Source organism: Pelophylax lessonae, assembly GCF_965119305.1.
Source record: "Pelophylax lessonae genome assembly, chromosome: 2".
NCBI lineage: Eukaryota > Metazoa > Chordata > Amphibia > Anura > Ranidae > Pelophylax > Pelophylax lessonae.
This window is the reverse complement of record NC_138769.1, coordinates 88,278,388-88,296,645: the sequence shown is the minus strand read 5'-3', so window position 1 is coordinate 88,296,645 and position 18,258 is coordinate 88,278,388.

Here is an 18,258-nt window from a genome sequence, read left to right as displayed (position 1 = left end):
CACAAGTCCCTCCCCCCACAGTTAGAAAACACCCCCTAGGCTCACAATTAACACATTGATCACCCATAGGGTTAACCCCTTCCCTGCCAGCATCATTATTACAGTAACAGTTCTTATTTTTAGCACTGATTACTGTAGTAATGTCACTGGTCCCCCCAAAAGTGTCAAAAATGTCAGTTAGAGGTACGATCTGTCCTCCGCAATGTCACAGTCCTGCTAAAAATCGCAGATCGCCGCATTACTAGTAAAAAAAAATAAAAATGACATAAATCTTTCCCCTAGTTTGTAGACCCGATAACTTTTTCGCAAACCAATCAAAATATGCCTATTGTGATTTTTATTTTACTAAAAATATGTAGCAGAATACAAATTGGCCTAAAATGATGAAAAAAAATGATTTTTAATTTTTTTTCTTTTTTTGGGGGGGGGGGGGGGTGTTATATAGCAGAATGTGAATTTTTTTTTTTTTTTTCAGAATTGTCGCTTTTTTTTTATTTATAGCGCAAAAAATACAAAATTGTGGAGGTGATCAAATACCACCAAAAGAAAGCTCTGTTTGTGGGAAAAAATGACATCTATTTTATTTAGGTATAGCATCACACGACCATGCAATTGTCCGTTAAAGTAACGCAGTGCCAAATCACAAAAAATGGCCTGGTCATTAAGGGGGCAAAACCATCCGGTCCAGAACTGGTTAAGGTGGTTCTTAAAAGGCTCATGGTTTTTTACCACACACTGATCTTGGAGATATTTCCTTTTACTCCCTGTTTTGGCTATGGGACAGGAAGTGAAGGAAAATCTCCCTAATGGCACACTGATGGCCCTACGTGCCCTGCAGACCCAACAGGTAGTGAGAGAAAATCTACCAGACAGGTAAATCCCCCGTTAGGTATCACTGGAATAAGTGTTCTTATTGCAAATTTTCTACTATATTCATATTTTGGTGACAACTCAACATTTTCAGTCCTGGTCACCAGGACATATAAAAGAGAGGGTTAAACTTCCTAGTAGGTACATGGACAGCAATAAAAAACCTGACAAGGGTTCCAACCACTCATTGATCTAAATATATATATATATATATATATATATATATATATATATATATATATATATTAATTTCATATGACACTTGTTTTCATCTTTGTTGCATCTTAGTCCAGCAGTTCTCCTGCAGCCTCTTTGCAACCCCTTCCTGCCTACATGCACACACTTCAGCAATGGCTGCAGGACATTTCTTGTGATGGATCCCATCTGCATAATGTGTGTTTGGGTGACTACTTGCATTCTCCAGCAGAAGCCTGTGTAATAGGGTTACAACACAGGGGCACTAATGGGAGACAGGGACAGACTGTTGTCCTTTTACAACAGAATTCATCTTAACAATATTAACATCATGGCAGGATCACCATGTATTTTCTAATAAATGATGCAGATTTAAAAATATTGAAAATGACTTTTGAAATCACATTTATATTTTAATAGTTACATAAGATTTACACCTGCGTCCAATAATATTAATTGTAACAGTGTGAGATTGAAATTGTTGCTACACTTACAAGTTGTGTTTTGCTGCCATCTATTGGCTAAAAAGGATTATTACATTTTACATTTTTGTTAAAAGCTACATCTGCAAGATTGGGGGTTTATTATTCTTTAACGCTAGGAATTCTTATAAATGATAAAACCAACTCATAAAAAGTCCTATTGTTACCTATATGAAAGAAGAAATGTCTATGTCAAGCACATAGCCATCATTTCATTTTCTACTTAGAGCATGGGTGTCCAACCTTTTGGCTTCTCTGGGCCACATTGAGTGTAGAGAAATTTTATCGGGCCACATATAAAATATATACTATAGTTAAGGTATATAAGTAATAAAACGTTGCAGCGACCTTCCCGCGGTGCTGCGCCCCACCCTCCCCAGCACTAATTTAACACTGCTAGTGGATGATCCCCTCCGAGGCAGCCTCTGCCTACAGTTAGTTGGAAGCGGCCGTGGCCGTGCCCCCGACTCAACTTCCTTCCTCCCCAGTAAAAAAATAAATAAATTGTCAGGGGGCAGTGGGTCGCATTTCCTGCGGTTCTGGGCCGCATGCGGCCCCCGGGCCGCAGGTTGGACATGCCTGACTTAGAGTCCAATTCAGCATTTGTCAACCTTTTTTCAGTCCTGGCCCCTTTAAAAGAACAATTTTCAGCAATCCAGTCTAAAATGCGTAAATGTTATTTATTAATGGGAAGCCTGAGCCTGGAACAATGCACACAACCACCCTGATGATAACAACTTCACACGAGAGGTCCCCCATCCCATTAAAGCCACCCCTTTACTTCAGAGTTCCTTTATTACATCAGGAGCTCCCCCTCACATGAGATGTTCCCCCATCACACCAGAGGTCCCCCCATCACATCAGAGCCCCGACGCATCACAACAGAAGCACCCCTTTACTTTAGAGTTCCTCCGTTACATCAGGAGCTCTCCTTCACATGAGAGGTTCCCCCATCACAGCAGAGGTCCCCCCAACACATCAGAGCCTCTCCCCATCACATCAGAGCTTCTCCCCATCACGCCAGAGGTCCCCGCATCACACCAGAGGTCCCCCCATCACATCAGAGCCTCCCCGCATCACAACAGAAGCACCCCTTTACTTCAGAGTTCCAACATCCCATTGGAGGCTCCCCTTCACATGAGAGGGTCCCCCATCACATTAGAGTCCCCCTATATATCAGAGGTTTCCGCCATTACATCAGAGCCACCCTATACTTCAGAGGTCCCCCATTACCATCAGAGCCCCCTATTAGAGTGACCACATGTCCCAGTTTGCCTGGGACAGTCCCGAAATTTGCAGGCCTGTCCTGGGTCCTGGGCTACTTCATTCTGGGACAATACAGTGTCCTGGAATTGCCCCCTGGCCCTGGGCCGATCTGATGCCCCCTAAAATAGCCCTTGCATCGTTTCTGTCGCTCACTGTCAGCCTGTGATGGACTGCTGGCCAGTGGAGACCCCTTTTACGTTGTTCACCACTGGTCGCTGGCTCGTTGCCATAACTGGTTGCTAGCATCCAGTGACATCACAAGGAGGAGAGGGAGGTCTGAGGCCCCAGCATTCAGAGCGGAGGAAGATTTAACTTCCTCCTTCTCCGCACCTACTGCTTAGCTCCACCCACCTCCTCCTTGCATCATCTCCAGCAGCATGCAGAAGAACTGGTAGAAGAGGAAAGGACAGATGACATAAATCCCTCAGAAAAAATGGAAGGAGGGATATCCCTAGCTATCAGGGCAGAGTTCATGCTGTTCATGGGAATATGACCCCCCCCCCAAAAGTAAAGGACTACAGGTCCCAGCATGAACCCCTCAGAGCTGAAGATATGACCCCCCCCCCCCCCGGACCCCGTCTGGGAGGAGTCACATCAGCAGCAAGCGGCGGGAGGGGGCGTTCACCTTTGCAAGCTCCGGCGTGTCAGACTGGTGGCAGGAAACGATGGAAAGTGGCACACTGAATCTGGTGGTAGGCTACGGGTGGCAAATGGCACACTGCATCTGGTGGTAGCCTATGAATGGCAAGTGACACACTGCATCAGGTGATAGCCTGTGAGTGGCAAGTGGCACACTGCATCTGGAGGTAGGCTATGGGTGGCAAGTGGCATACTGCATCTGGTGGTAGGATACTGGTGGCAAATGGCACACTGCATCTGGTGGTAGGCTATGGGTGGCAAGTGGCACGCTACATCTGATGGTAGGCTACGGGTGGCAAGTGTCACACTGCATCTGGTGGTAGGCTATGGGTGGCAAGTGGCACGCTGCATCTGATGGTAGGCTATGGGTGGCAAGTGGCACGCTGCATCTGATGGTAGGCTATGGGTGGCAAGTGGCACGCTGCATCTGATGGTAGGCTATGGGTGGCAAGTGGCACACTGCATCTGGTGGTAGGCTATGGGTGGCAAGTGGCACGCTGCATCTGATGGTAGGCTATGGGTGGCAAGTGGCACACTGCATCTGGTGGTAGGCTATGGGTGGCAAGTGGCATGCTACATCTGATGCTAGGCTATGGGTGGCAAGTGGCACACTGCATCTGGTGGTAGGCTATGGGTGGCAAGTGGCACGTTGCATCTGATGGCAGGCTATGGGTGGAAAGTGGCACACTGCATCTGGTGGTAGGCTATGGGTGGCAAGTGGCACGTTGCATCTGATGGTAGGCTATGGGTGGCAAGTGGCACGCTGCATCTGATGATAGGCTATGGGTGGCAAGTCACACACTGCATCTGGTGATAGCCTATGGAGTGGCAAGTGGCACACTGCATCTGGTGATAGCCTATGAGTGACAAGTGGCACACTGCATCTGGTGATAGTCTATAAGTGGCACATTGCATCTGGTGGCAAGTAACAAGCTCAGGTTCCCACTGATTCTGCATTATGGTGAGTTGAACTATTTCATTATATATTACAATGTAGTAATAGAAATAATGTGATTTTGATCATCCTGGCACCATAACAAGCATGGTGTCGGGATGATTTAAGTGTTAACACCAGCCATTCGCCCGACAAATCACCCGCCACCAAATTCGCCATTGACCCCGAGACTACATTCCCCCAACCCCTCCCCCCATCATCTTTTTTGGGAAAGGGGGAGGGGGGTGTCCCTGAATTTCAGTTGGAAAATGTGGTTATCCTACCCCCTATACATCACGGGTCCCCCATAACATCAGAGCCACCACTTTACTTCAGAGTTCCTCCATCACATCAAAAGCTCCCCTTCACATGATAGGTTTCCCTATCACACCAGAGGTTCCTCCATCACATAAGAGCCCCCCTTCCCATTCATCAGAGGTCCCCCCCATTACATCAGGACCACCCCTTTACTTCAGAGTTCCCCCATCACATTGGATGCTCCCCTTTACATGAGAGGGTCGTATACATCAGAGTTACCCCATTGACATCAGAGCCCCCTATACATCAGAGCCCCCCTATACATCAGAGGTCCCCTATCACATCAGAGCCACCCCTTTCCTTCAGAGTTTCCCCATCACATTGGAGGCTCCCCTTCACATGAGAGAGTCCTATACATCAGAGTTGCCCCAATAACATCAGAGCCCCCTATACATCAGAGCCCCCTTCTACATCAAAGGTCCCCTATCACATCACAGCCACCCCTTTCCTTCAGAGTTCCCCCATCACATTGGAGGCTCCCCTTCACATGAGAGTCCTATACATCAGAGTTGCCCCAATAACATCAGAGCCCCCTATACATCAGAGGTCCCTGATCACATCAGAGCCACTCCTTTACTTCAGAGTTTCCCCATCATATCAGAGGTCCCCCATCACATTAGAGCCTTCCCCTATTTACATCACAGGTCCCCCATTACACCAGAACATACAGTGCCCTCTTTACATCAGAATCCTAACCTTTGGCTCCAGCAGTGTGACAGAGGGTGGGAGCATTCTCCTGAACGCTGGGAGTGGCCCTGCATACCGCCTGCCCTGGAGGCATGCAGGGTGCAGAGGAGACAGCCGCCATTACCAAAGCAAAGAATGGCGCAACGCATCCTGGCTCTAGAGCATCAATGGCTGTAATGGTGCTGGTGGCCAACCCACCCGCACCATGACAACTCATGAGGTTAATCCAGGGCAAACTGGGTCCCATGCTTGCAGCACCCTGGGGGAACCCAGACGACAATCCACTGTTCTAACTGGTTGCCCTGGACAACTCAAAGATCAAGGGTCCTTCTCTACACAATGCTAGCAGGGAATAGGCTTTTCTACACAGAGTGTAGCTGCTTTCTAAAGAAAACAGCCTGTAGGGCTTTGCACACCTTTTGTTTTGATACACCTGGAACATATTTAGCTGATTTAAAGTGAATGTTCAGTTGGGCTCCTAAACCTGAATTCTGGGCACAAAAGCTTTTATGTAAATATATAGCTCAATAGCCACAAAAGGATATAAATCCACTCTGTGTGCATAAAATGCATTTGCAAACCTAGTTTTTTCATTGTAAAATTATCAGCGACATCATCATAGCTCTGTACATAGCAGAGAGCAGAGCTGTGGGAGGGATCCAGCAGCCCCACCCATTACAGTCTGCCAGCAGAAAACTAGAGGAGGAGGCGGAGATGAGTCCAGTTGCCTTGCACAAGGAGACAGAGAGCAGCTGTGGGCGGTCTTTATTACAGGAAGCTCCTGCACAGTGTTAGAGTTTTACACTGGATTACTGCACAGATATCAAAGAAAATTAACAAAGCACTCAAAGATTCAATTAGGAATACCCATGCCTCTGTAATTTAAATATTATTCTCTTATTCCTAGAGCTCAGCTATTTGTGGTATCGTTTTGTTGTGTACAGATCTGATGAAACAAGATGACAAGTGCAGAATTGTATTGTGTAGTTAATTCTGCACCATTGCCGTTCATTGAAAAGGTGAGTGGAAATGGAAGAGGTGGAAAGTTTGGGGGTGGTAGAGGAACTGCTAGTGTCAGAGACATCCAGGTAATGATGAGGGTGTCACATAAAATGTGTGCTGACATCAAGGTAGTGAAGCGTGTAGAGAGAGATTAAATACATCCACATTGTGAACTTCTTCACCCCAAACAAAACCTGGTAAAAGCAGTTATTCAGCTTTCTGTATTCTAGGGCAAGGGCATGCTGAATACAATAATTTCATTACAGAGGCGTAACTAGAACCTTCAGGGCCCCAGTGCAAGAAACCATGAAGGGCCCCCCCTCCCCGGACCCCTGGCCGGGGCCCTTCCCTTCAAGCCTGGGTCTCTTCCCACTGATCCTGGGGCCCTTTACTCTTGTTGCGGGTCCCTTTATTACAGTCCCACAGCGGGACCCTTTCACAAGTTCTGCAGTGGGCCCCCTTCCTGCCACATTGGTGGAATGCCAGGACCCGGTCGCAAGTGTGACCTTTGCGATCCTGGAAGTTCACCCACTGGTGTCATTAGTTTTTATTTTTTGGTATTTTAATTGTATTATTTTTTATAATTTTATGTTATTTTTTTACAATGTGACTGACTATGATTCTGTCCATTCAGAAAAGGACGGAGCTGGTTCTCTATTGTGACACATCCCCTGCAGCAGCCGGCAGGAGAGGTGAGGGAGCACAGTGTGGGGGGGGGGGGGGGCAGGGGAGCACACAGGGGCCCAGAGACAGCAGAACACAAGGGAACTGAATAGGAGGAGTGGCGGAGCCAGCATACAGAGGAACCAATCTCCTCCATTTTCCTCCTGCAGCTAGAGGAGGAAAAAGGACAGTGATTTCTCTACATGCTCCCCCTGCCGCCCCTCCTATCCCGATGTACAGGGAAGCCGCACAGGCCCCCTGGAGCATGGGGCCTGGTTGCAATTGCAACCCCTGTAGTTATGCCCCTGTGTCATTATATCGCCTTCCTAGCTTCTTGCACTGGGGTCAACAAACTGCCAGACAGAGATCAATTCTGGCATATAAAACTCAAAAAGCTTATATTTCATACACTTATTTTGGCCTGATATAATACATTTAATTCCTTTGCATCAGCGCCTCCTGACCCTTTAAGGGGTTTCATATGCTGGGAGGTGGAGTTTATGATCATGTGACCGCCAGTGTTGCCAACTTACCAGATTGAAGTTTACTGACACAACACCCAAACTTTACTGGCACAGACAAGTTTTTACTGGCATTTCCAAAAGTTGCAAAATTACAGTTTTAAGTGCAAATTTCAGTATTTAGGCTACAAACAAGTACAATATGCAATTAACAATGTGATTTGAAGTAGGTATCAATGCAAAAAAATATATTTCTTATTTTATTTTCAATATATAGTAATTAGCTTAGGAACAGGACTCAGGATGGAAAGAAATTAGAATGGGCAGGCACCGCTTAGCTCCCTTGCACCATGACATCACACGATATGCTCAGGTACTAACTCCACCAGACCCACTGCGCGCCAGCGCCACCTGAACACACTGAAGCAGGCACTCGAATGGTCTGGTGCAGCTCTGGACTGGAACTGCATATGCGCAGTTCCGAGCCAAGCATCAAAGCCATGTTTTTTACTGGAAACCTTTTTCTGTCACTGGCATTTACTGGCAGGAGAAAAATGCCCTTTTTTTTTACTGGCTGCCAGTAAAAATACTGACGGTTGGCAAAACTATGCAATCGAGAGCTTTCCGTTAGTCGCCGGTAACTCTGCCAAGAGCTGTCATTTGACTATAGGACAGGTGGGACATTCACCATTCGGGGCAGACGTCATGTGACGTCCTCCCAGAACTCGCCTTACGCAAGTGCCGTGCTGCGAACGCGGTTTGTCATCTGCTGTATCCACCAGAAACAGCAGATAACTGATCAGTGTCCTGGCCTCTGCCGGTACCATGTGATCACTGTAACCAATCACAGCAGATCACATGACAATTGTACACAATAAATGGTACTCATTCATGTCATTTATTGTGTACTATTGTGTTGATTTCTGTGACTGGTCACAGTGATCACATGGTACAGACAAGACCAATCACAGCCCATCTGTACTATGTGATTAACTGTGGCCAATCACAGCTAACCACAATAGTAAACAATAAATAAATCCATTTCATTCAGTAAAAATTGTTGCTTATAACAGTGAAATTCACTGGTATAAGCAATCATAATGTGTCAAAAAAAAAAAAAAAATAGGAACATGATCACTTCCACTGAATGACTCTTGACTGGCTTGCACAAAGTCCTGACCTTATCCCGATAGAACACCTTTGGGATGAATTAGAGTGGAGACTGCAAGCTAGGCTTTTTCGTCCAACATCAGTGCCTGACCTCACAAATGTGCTTCTGGAGGAATGATTAAACATTCCCATGGATGCACTCCTAAATCTTGTAGCCAGAAGAATTGAAGCTGTTATAGCTGCAAAGGGTGGGCCAACTCAACAATTGAACCCTACTTTTGGTAATATAGTGTATATACAAGGGGGCTGAGGAGCGCTGAATGGAAATTGTGATGCCAAAAGCACAAATGCACGATGCACTTGGCGAAAAATGAAACCGAAAATTACAGTCTTTAACCACTTGCCCATCGCTCACATTGAGCGTACTGCGGCAAAGTGGCACGATCCCGTCCAGCGACGTAGACCTACGTCGCTGGACTCCTCCCCCTGTAGGCGGCGCTCGCGCGCCGCCGGAGGCGCGCTCCCACTGTTTTCATTCACAGCGGGAGTCTGGCCAGGGGAGGAGCAGCTGCTCTGCCCCAATCGTCTGGGAATCGAGTGAGGAGATCCGCCCGCCTGTGTAAACAGAGCGGGCGGATCTCCTAAGTGACAGGGACTGACAGATCGGAGTGTTTAGCATAGCTGGACATCCGATCTGTCCCTGTCTCACAAAGTCACCTCCCCCCCCCCACACGTCAGTAAGCACCAGGCATACATTATCCCCTCCCTCTCCAATAAAATTAACCCCTTCACTGCCAGTGTCATTTTTACAGTAACAGTGCATATGTATAGCACTGATTACTGCAGTAATGTCACTGGTACCCCCAAAAGTGTCAAAAATGTCAGTCAAGGGTCCGATCTGTCCGCCGCAATGTCGCAGTCCCGCAAAAAAAATCGCAGATCACCGCCATTACGCATTAAAAAAAAAAACACCAAAAATGACAGAAATCTTTCCCTTAGTTAGTAAACGCAATAACTTTTGCGCAAACCAATCAAAATACGCTTATTACGATTTTTTTTACCAAACATATGTAGCAGAAAACAAATTGGCCAAAAATTTAAAAAAAATTAGATTTTTAAATTTTTGGGGGGGGGGATTTCATATAAAAAAATGTTAAAATATTGTTATTTTTTCAAAATAAACGCTCTTTTTTTGTTTATAGCGCAAAAAGTAAAAATCGCACAGGTGATCAAATGCCACCAAAAGAAAGCTCTGTTTGTGGGAAAAAAAGGACATAAATTTCGTTTGGGTACGGCGTCGCACGACCGCGCAATTGTCAGTTAAAGTCGCACAGTGCCGAATCGCAAAAAGTGGCCTGGACGGAAGACAGCAAAATCCTCCGGTGGTAAAGTGGTTAAAAGTATACAGTATATTTTTACTACAGATGACAGTTTGCACCCCATGGTTTTTTATACAGCCATGCGTTTTTCATTGCCAGTCATGGATTGGAGCAGGTGGGGGAGGATTGGGCGGTCTCCAATCCCATCTGTTTCCCATCAATCTATTAAGCAAGCATGTACTTCCCTTTGTGAAGACACTTGGACACTCAGGTTGAGTAGTGTTATTTAGTGTTAGGTTCTGCAAGTAACGCAGGATGCCTTGTCGTTGGCCTTGCAGCTTCTGCATGCATTTGCAAATATGTGTTAACTAAACTCCTGCTTTTAACTTTTATTGTTAGACAGGTTTATTTGGTTTGTTAGCGGACTGGTGGGTAAGTATTTCAAACTAGGGACCGGCTGTTTTTCACACACTGCTTTTCAATTGACTATTCACAGGGATGGAGACACTGAGCAGTGCTCGCCAGTTCTCACATAAAGTCCCAAATTGCCCATTTCTTGTGGCTAGGGTCAGTGTCACTACTGGTAGCATTAGGAGATACCTGGACCCTATAAAGGTTGCACAGGCAGTCCAACTCCTCCAGGATGGCACATCAACACGTTCCATTGCCAGAAGGTTTACTATGTCTCTCAGCACAGTCTCAAGAGCATGGAGGATATTCCAGAAGACAGGCAGTTACTCTAGGAGAGTGGACCAGGGCCGTAGAAGGTCCTTACCCATCAGCAGGACTGGCATCTGCTCCTTTGTGCAAGGAGGAACAGGATGAGCACTGCCAGAACCCTACACAGGCCACTGGTGTGAATGTCTCTGACCAAACAATTAGAAACAGACTTCATGAGGGTGGCCTGAGGGCCCAACCTCCTCTAGTGGGCCCTGTGCTCACTGCCCGGCATTGTGGAGCTCGATTGGCATTTGTCATTAAACACCAGAATTGGCAGGTCTGCCACTGGCACCCTGTGCTTTTCACAGATGAGAGAAGGTTCACCCTGAGCACATGTGACAGACGTGAAAGGATCTTGACTAAGGCACCACAGATGTAATCAGCACCCACAAAAATAAAGGCCGCTGACCTACCCCAACTAAACGAAATGACCACCAAGACACCATTTTAGAATAACATTTTTGGCTGTAGCGGCCATTTATTAACCAATACTAAATAAACAAACATTCCTTACAACAGGAACAACATTAAATAATACAATAGCAATAGACATAACAATAAGCATAAGATTGCTGATCTTTGGAGGCCCCAATTATCAACTATCCACTTTGGTATTTGCATAACTACTTACACGGTCCCCAGCACTGGCTTGGGGACAACCTCAACATTCTGCAGATACCTCTCAGCTTAGCTTACCAGTTAACCCACAGTTAACTGTCCTTCTACAGGGGACTCCATAACTTAAATGGGTCCCCATATATGATAATCACAGCAGATTTTAAACACATTCAAAGACCCCAACCGCCAAGGCAAGATGACCACTTAAAAAATAACTGCTCCATTACGGGGGTGGGCGGGCAGGTGGGAACGTTCTTCCTCCACGTGTCTTCTTTACAGGATACAGGAAGCTTTCAGCCCTCCTACTTGATCTCCAGCTGTCCCTCCCCCCACTGAAACCCATCAAGCCCAAAAGACCAAACCTTTTCCTTTACTTTACATTAACCCTCTCTTTCCGTGCTTACCCTGTCCCCCTTGTCATGCTAGCCCTACGCTTTTTTTTTATTTTTTTTTGCTTCGGACCATCCTGCGAAGCCGAGGAGAACGTTACGCCAGTCCATATCAGTATAGATATCCAGCATGATATTTTTCCCCATTGAGATCTGATGTGTTTTCAAAGTGTTCCTTTCATTTTTTTTTTGAGCAGCGTACTTTGATTAAGTGGGCATTCCATAAGTGCCCATTCACACTACCGCGACTTGTCAGGCGACTGGTCAGCCTGACAAGTCGCGGTCCATGCAGTGCTACAGGAACCGTTCTAATAGGAGCGACTCAAGACGCTCTGACTTAGAAATTAGTTCCTGTACTACTTCGGGGCGACATCGGAGCGACTTGCATTGACATTCATTAGATGAAGTCCGTGCAAGTTGCGCCAAAGTCGCGGTGCACGCGACTTCACAGGTCGCCCCCGAAGTCGTACCGCGGTAGTGTGAACCGGCACTAATACCCCCAAACCCCTCTCCAAGGTTAATACCCCTAAAAAAAAAAAAAAAAAACAAAGCTGCAAGGACTGTTTCTTGATTCCAGGGTGCTGTGGAAAGTTCTGGCCCTGCAGGGTGGGAGATATTTAATTTACCAGCGGCTCCTGCGGCGATAGCGCTACATTACCATGTCAAATTCAGGTACTTGGTGCTTGCATTTTAGAAAAGGGTTAATGAATCAATGAAGGCAGAGCTGCTTCCATTTGTGGCTTTTATATTTGCTTGGAGTTCAGTTATAAAGACGATCCCCATACCTTCCATGGAGTCTGGCAGGTAATGTAGAGTCACGGCTTTTTTCATTTTACATTTTCATTTTCTAGCTCTGTTATTTTATTTCATCACTTTCTACCCGCATGTCCCACATGGGTTAGTATCAAACCATAATAACCTTTTCTAACTACCTGATCTTTCAAACCAGGCTTGTATAAACACTTGTGGGTGTATGTTTTCCCTGTGCCTCATAGTGTATCTATTGTTACCTGCACGGGGGGAAGAGGTCAGAGCATATTTCACAAGCCGCTTCACATTTCATTTCAGCTTAGGCCTCATTCACACTGCCGCTCCTGCGCTCTGCTTTTCTAAGTGTAGGAGATGTCATCTGGGAAGTAAATCCAAATTTTATGCCTCTCACATCACTTTTCCCTGCGTTTAGATGTTCCTGCTTTAAGGGCTCATTTAAACCCCAACAGCCCCCCCTTAACCATTGCCGACCAAGCTTTTTCTGACACGTTTTATTTACAAGTTTAACCACTTCAATACCGAGCACTTTTCCCCCTTCACGCCCAGGCCAATTTTCATCTTTTAGCGCTGTTGCATTTTGAATGACAGTTGCGCGGTCATGCAACACTGTACCTAAACCAAATTTATGTATTTTTTTTCCCACAAATAGAGCTTTCTTTTGGTGGTATTTGATCACTGCAAGGTTTTTTCTTTTTTGCTACACAAATAAAAAAAGACCGAAAAGTTTGAAATAAAAAAATTTTTTTTTTTGTTTATGTTATAAACTTTTGGAAATAGATACGTTTTTTCCGGCACTGATGAGCACTGATGAGGCCGCACTGACAGGCACTGATGAGGAGGCACTGATGGGGTGGCACTGATGGGGTGGCATTGATGGGGTGGAATTGATGGGGTGGCACTAATATGCAGCACTGATGGGCACTGATATGCAGCACTGATGGGCACTGATATGCAGCACTGATGGGCACTGATATGTGGCACTGATAGGCAGCACTGATATGCAGCATTGGTGGGCACTGATAGGCGGCACTGATGGACACTGATAGGTGGCACTGATGGGCGGCACTGATCGCCACTGATGGGCAGAACTGATGAGCACTTATAGGCAGCACTGGTGGCCAATGATGGGCACTGGTGGGCAGCACTGATAGATAGCAATGATGGCCACTGGTGGGCAGCACTGATGAGGAGGGCACTGGTGGGCAGAACTGATAGGGAGGGCACTGGCGGGCTCCCTGAGCCCTGATTGCCATCCCTGGTGGCCATGGTGGGCATCCCTGGGGTCATGGGTGGGCATCCCTGGTGGTTCTAGTGGCACCCCCCCAAGGGTCTGCACTGGTAATCAATGCTCTGATTACTAGCACAGACCCCCCCCCTGTCAGGAGAGCAACAGATCGGCTCTCCTCTACTCGTGCCTGTCAGGCACGAACAGAGGAAAGCCGATCAACGGCTCTTCCTATTTACTTAGTGACCAGCTGTGATTGGACACAGCTGGTCACATGGTAAAGATCCTATGTCGGTAGGCTCTTTACCGAGATCAGAGATGCAGTGTATCAGAGTGCATTATCCTGCCGCCGTCATATGACGTCCGGTCAGGATAATGTAACCATCTCCCCGCTGTCATTTGCCTATAGGGCGCATGGGAAGTGGTAAATCAGTACATTTTGCTAGAGAACCCCCAAACAATATCCATTTTTTTTTTTTTTTTTTTAGCAGAGACCTTAGGGAATAAAATGGCGATGGTTGCAATTTGTTTGGTCACACTGTATTTGCGCAGCGGTTTCGCAAACACAGTTTTTTGAGAAAAATTACACAATATTTACCCCAACTTTTTTGTAAAAAGGGAGGCCCAGAGTAAAATGCACAAAGAAATGGACGGAGGGCCGGCATGACAGGGGTTAAAGAGGCGTCAGTCTTGGTGGGGGTTTTCAGCTGCTGGCTGAAAGAATAAGCAGCAGAACTTAGCTGATTGGGTCAAGGTCAGGGATGGGTGGAGTTGCAGGGAGGGTCATCTGATAGTTTGTCTGGGAAGGTCACCAGTGAGAGGTTTGAAGAGCTAGGGAAATCTTCCCTCCCTCCCGCCCTGTAATTGTGTTTTTTTCAGCCTGGGCAATCTTGGTTTTGCGTTTTCCTCTGTCCTGCAACAAGCAGGGTACAAGGTCCTTTTTAAGTTGGGGTGGGTAAATAAATAAATACAAAGGTCTGTTGTCAGGACCCCTCCAAGGTATGGCTCCCTGTTGTGTGGGAAGTGTATCTGCGTGTTGTCTCTGAGCCGGTGGTCTTGCGGCTGGAGGCCTGGATTAAGTGAGAAGCAGCTACATTTCTTTCTCGTGATGCCTACCTGGATCTTGGGGCTCTATGTTTTTGTTCCACTGTGGTGTCAAATGTGGCAGGGTACCAGGTCCTTTTAGGTTATGGTGGGTAAAAAGGTACGTTGTAGGGACCCGTCCGAGGTACAGCTCCCTGTTGATGGGATGTGTACCTGCGTGTTGTCTCCGAGTCGGTGGTCTTGCGGCTGGAGACCACCGTGATGCCTAACAGAAACTTGAGGTTATATGTTATTGTTACACTGTGTGTTAAGTGTGGCGGGGTACAAGTTCCTTTTAGGTTATGGAGGGTAAAAAGGTAGGGACCCATCCGAGGTACGGCTCCCTGTTGTTGGGATGTGTACTGTATCTGCATGTTTGCCTCCGAGTCAGTGGTCTTGCGGCTGGAGGCCTGATTAAGTGATACGCAGCTACTTTCCTTTCTCGTGAGACCTAATAGGACCTTGGGGCTCCATGTTATAAAATGCTAATTTATATTTTGGTTAATAAAAGGCTGTTACAACCATTTAACTCCAACTTGTGGTGGTGTGATTATTATTATTAACATAAGTGAAAATATGATGGGGAGATGGTCTGAGCAGAATAGACAAGCCATATTTAATACCCTAGTCATGAGAAAGATGATGTTACGCCGAGTAAATCGATACTTAACATGTCATGCTTTAAAATTGCGCACGCTCTGGAATGGCAACTACAGTGCTCAAAAATCTCTCCAGCGACTCATGAGCCGCTCAAAAAGCTAGCTGAAAAAAATGGTACCGGGGGTTATGGCTGATATCTTAAGCCATAATACCGGTAAACCACTTGCAAACCACAAAGTATATACTGTATAACGGCAATTGTTTAAGCTGCACAGGCAGTTGGCAGGGTTGTGCACATGCTATTGCAAAAATAATCCCCCCTATCGCCTTCAGCAGGCAACACCACCGACGTAAGCAACCCATAAAAAGCAAATGTGGCTGTGCAGCACCTGCGTGGTGGAACATTTACAAGGTTAAGAAGGCAGTGGGGAGGCAATGTATTGTCTCATCAACACTTTTTATAGGGACAGCAAGCACTTCTGCTAGTGTAAACCTAGTTTGAAGCTGGTTTAGTGTTTTGGCGCATTTAGAGCTACTATGAACATTGACGTTGTTGTCTATCTGACTGATTATACAGTATCTCACAAAAGTGAATACATCCCTCACATTTTAGTAAATATTTTATTATATCTTTTCATGTGACAACACTGAAGAAATTACACTTTGCTACAATGTAAAGTAGTTAGTGTACAGCTTGTATATCTGTGTAAATTTGCTGTCCCCTCAAAATAACTCAACTCAGCCATTAATGTCTAAACCACTGGCGACATAAGTGAGTACACCCCTAAGTGGAAATGTCCAAACTGGGCCCAATGTATCAATATTTTGTGTGGCCACCATTATTTTCCAGCACTGCCTTAACCCTCTTGAGCATGGAATTCTTCCACTCCTCCATGAAGACATCATGGAGCTTGTGGATGTTAGAGACCTTGCGCTCCTCCACCTTCCATTTGAGGATGCCCCACAAATGCTCAATAGGGTTTAGCTCTGGAGACATGCTTTGCCAGTCCATCACCTTTACCCTCAGCTTCTTTAACAAGGCAGTGGTCGTCTTGGAGGTGTGTTTGGGGTCGTTATCATGTTGAAATACTGCCCTGCCGCCCAGTCTCTGAGGGAGGGGATCATGCTCTTCTTTAGTAAGTCACAGTAAATGCTGGCATTCATGGTCCCTCAATGAATTGTATCTCCCAAGTGCCGGCAGCACTCCTGCAGCCCCAGACCATGACACTCCCACCACCATGCTTGACTGTAGGCAAGACACACTTGTCTTTGTACTCCTCACCTGGTTGCCGCCACACACACTTGACACCATCTGAACCAAATAGGTTTATCTTGGTCTCATTAGACCACAGGACATGGTTCCAGTAAACAATGTCCTTAGTCTGTTTGTCTTCAGCAAACTGTTTGCGGGCTTTGTTGAGCATCATCTTTAGAAGAGGCTTCCTTCTGGGACGACAGCCATGCAGCGCAATTTGATGCAGTGTGCGGCGTATGGTCTGATAACTGACAGGCTGACCCCCTCACCCTTTTTAACCTCTGCAGCAATGCTGGCAGCACTCATACATCTATTTCCCAAAGAAAACCTCTGGATATGAAGCTGAGCATGTGCACTCAACTTCTTTGGTTGACCATAACAAGGCCTGTTCCGAGTGGAACCTGTTCTGTTAAACCGCTGTATGGTCTTGGCCACCGTGCTGCAGCTCAGTTTCAGGGTCTTGGCAATCTTCCTATAGCCTAGGCCTTCTTTATGTAGAGAAACAATTATTTTATTCAAGTCCTCAGAGAGTTCGTTGCCATGAGGTGCCATGTTGAACTTCCAGTGAGAGCGATAACACCAAATTTCAACACACCTGCTCCCCATTCACACCTAAGACCTTGTAACACTAATGAGTCACATGAGTCACATGACACCGGGGAAGGAAAATGGCTAATTGGCCCCAATGTGGACATTTTCACTTAGGCGTGTACTCACTTTTGTTGCCAGTGGTTTAGACATTAATGGCTGTGTGTTGAGTTATATTGAGGGGACAGCAAATTGTTTTGGGGACAGCTTTAAAATTTTGGATTTCCCCTCTTGGCAATAACGGTCACTGGGCAAATAGAGGAGTAAATCTCCCAAATGAAGACAAAGAGAGATATAAAAACTTGTTGCAGGATATAAATTTACAGATAACTCTTAATGAGGACCTAATTTATGAAAGCCGTACCCAGAAAAGGTAAATGGAAGACAAATGACTAGTCAATATTGCTTGTTGGCTTCCTTCAGATAATCTTTTCCCCATTACCTGTCTTTCCCCATTACCATGTTTTTTTTCTAAACATTTCTGTGTGGAGGGGATATCTTGGTAGAGTTGCAGGACTTTCCTTACTCATGTCAGAGTTGCCCCCCTGAAGACTGCTGATCTGATGGCTGGTAGGAAAACAATCAAGAAGCAGCAGCAGTGGTAGATGCAGTACAGATCTACAGAAGGCATAAAGCAAAAGCAGAGAGATCCTTTAAATCTAAAGCCTCAGGTACAGCTTCCTCTCCAGCATGGAGAACAGTGAGCAGAGCCATAGTGACATGTGACAAATTTCAATCCAAATCTGGTGAGTTTAGCAGTATGCATCAGCAGTGCCTTCAATGATTTCCCACTAAAGATATACAGCTTAGGCTGCAAAACAGGGACTACTTTACTTTTTTTTTAATTTAAGGATGGCAAATGGTAGATTTTTCATGGTTCTGCAAAGCACAATTACCATTTCTAGATGTTCCGTATAAGAAAGAAAAACATCATTTTCTGAATTTAGAACCAGTTAAAGTTCAGTATGAAAGCAACTGGCAGATTATATAGTCACGTAATGAGAATATTGATAAAATATGTTTGTAAGTGGCAGGTACAAAGGAGGACACGGGAGAACAGGCT